Here is a 2,514-nt window from a genome sequence, read left to right as displayed (position 1 = left end):
AGGAAGAAGTAGAAAAGAGTTCAGCGACAGGGGGCGGTGCAAGAGACGAGAAAACCCTAACCCGCATGAAAGACCCTGCAGTTCTGTTTTCAAACCCGTTTATTATTATAGCAAGTAGTCCGTTAAACTGAGTACTTGCTACAATATCAATTGGATAACCTTGTTAAACGAGTCGTCTGTTAAACGGATGATTTTGTTTAGTTTCAATTTTTTTATGATACGTAATAATATATATAATTACAATTTTAATCATACTTATTATAAAAATTTATCCTCAACACTGGCCCTGGCTGCTCTGGTACCATTGACTTTCTCGTTCTTCTCTTTTCTAACCGCCTGCCATATCGGAGCCTCTCGCCAGTCAGAGCCCTCTTTCCACGTAAAAGCTGTGGTGTCTCTAATGAATGTTACACCCTCTTTTTTTTATCTGATTGTGTGCTGGATGTTCGTACAAATATAAAACTTTAAACTCTATCTCTCTACGGTTATGAATATTTCAGGACGCAACAACTATAAAAATTTATCCTCAACCCTCGCTGCTCTCGTACCATTGACTTTCTCGTTCTTCTCGTTTCTAACCGACTACCCTGTCGGAGCCTCTCGCCTATCAGAGCCCTCGCCACCGTCTCCATGATCCCGTCACGGCGTAATCATCGCTTGAGCTCATATAGGAAAGGGACGCCACATCGTGCAGTAGTGTTGTCTGCTTCTCCTTATTCAGCTGGTAGAGCAGCCGAGTGCCATGATTTTTCCCAGTATAATCTTTATCCACTCCAGCTAATCTCACAAGTAATTAAATCTCTTGTATTTAGTTTATTACCTAACTACCATTTACACGGTATTAAATACCGCCTCTGTACTCAGTCTCACATATGAAATATAATTTTCCTTTCCTTCATCTCTCTCGGTGCCATCCGTCTCTGCCATTATCTCATGGTATCAAGAGCCATGAGGGGAGATCAAGAATCCGACATTTCTCCTCCTCCACCCAGACCGGTAACAACACCGTCCACTTTTCAATTCCCCAACCTCTCAAATTTCTTGTTTCAAACCTCAAGAACTTGGTGCTGTATTCTCTCACGTCGGAGAACTACACGATATGGAGGATGCAACTTCAACAGCATTTCATAGCCAATGGTTTCGTCGGCCATCTCACCGGCAAAACCATGGCTCCCGCCGACACTGCTTCCGCCGACCATGCCAGCTGGCAAATCGTCGACAGTAATCTTCTTTCAGCTCTTTTCTCCACTATCTCCCAAGAAATTCTTCCCTACATCATCACCTCCAATACCACCCATGAGGCTTGGTCCGTTCTTGAAAGACGCCTTCAACCATCCAGCCGATCTCGCGTCATTCAACTCAAAAACGAATTATACCACATTCGTATGAAGGATCAAACTATCCAGCAATATCTTACCAAAATTAAATCCCTGGTCGATAGCATTTCCGCCTCCGGATCCAAGATTGCTCCAGAGGACATCATACTTCATATTTTGAACGGTCTGCCAACCACGTTTAACTCTTTCAAATCCAATTTTTGCAACTCACTCCTGCCTATTGATCTTGACACCTTCTATGCACTTCTTTGCAATGAAGAAATTCATCTTCAACAAGATATTTTTTAAGATCAGCAGGCCACTACGGCGGCCAATGCTCTCTATGCCGCGCCGAACACACAAAATCGCGGGCGCAATTACAAAAGATTTAACAAGCCCAAGAATCCACCGAACAACACTCCTACGCCGGTCTATCAGAACACGACGTCTGCTTCCACCAACACCGCACGGCCGACTTGCCAAATCTGCGGCAAGATCGGACACGTCGTTCTAAACTGTTGGCATAGGTGCAATTTCAAGTATGCTCCTACTGATCCTCGTCAACCTCGGGCACTTCTTGCAAGCCCAACGCCTACCCCATCACAAGATTGGATTGTCGACTCGGGAGCTTCCACCCACCTAACACCAGATGTGCAGAATATTCGGTACCCCGCCCAATACCAAGGCTTCGACTCCCTCTTTGTAGCCAACGGTACATCTCTGCCCATACAAAATATAGGTCAATGACTTCTTCCTCTACCTGACATGTCTCGTAAGCTTCGTCTTCACAATCTCCTTCACGTACCGAAATTAACACATAATTTGTTATATGTTTCCAAGCTTACTGTAGATAATTTTGTTTCTATAACTTTTGACTCCCATGGTTTTATTATTAAGGATATACAGGACCAACATCCACTGCTTCATGGCCGTCTTCATAAAGGTCTCTATCAAATTCAAGTCGCTCCGGACACCAAACCGACCACCCTCTATGCTACCACCAACGCTTCCCTCCTCTGGCATGCTCGGTTAGGACATCTGCACAACAACATCACTTCGATTCTTGCCAACAGTTTTCCGTAAATCTCTAGTGTACCACCTACTTTTATTTGCTCATCTTGTAATGTGGCCAAAAGACACAAGCAAGTCTTTAATAAAAGCTTTTCCATCACTACTGCACCTTTTGAGTTACTCCACA

The sequence above is a fragment of the Dendrobium catenatum genome, unplaced genomic scaffold (genome assembly GCF_001605985.2).
Source record: "Dendrobium catenatum unplaced genomic scaffold, ASM160598v2 fragScaff_scaffold_1186, whole genome shotgun sequence".
Classification (NCBI taxonomy): Eukaryota; Viridiplantae; Streptophyta; class Magnoliopsida; order Asparagales; family Orchidaceae; genus Dendrobium; species Dendrobium catenatum.
Note: the sequence above shows the minus strand (reverse complement) of the source record.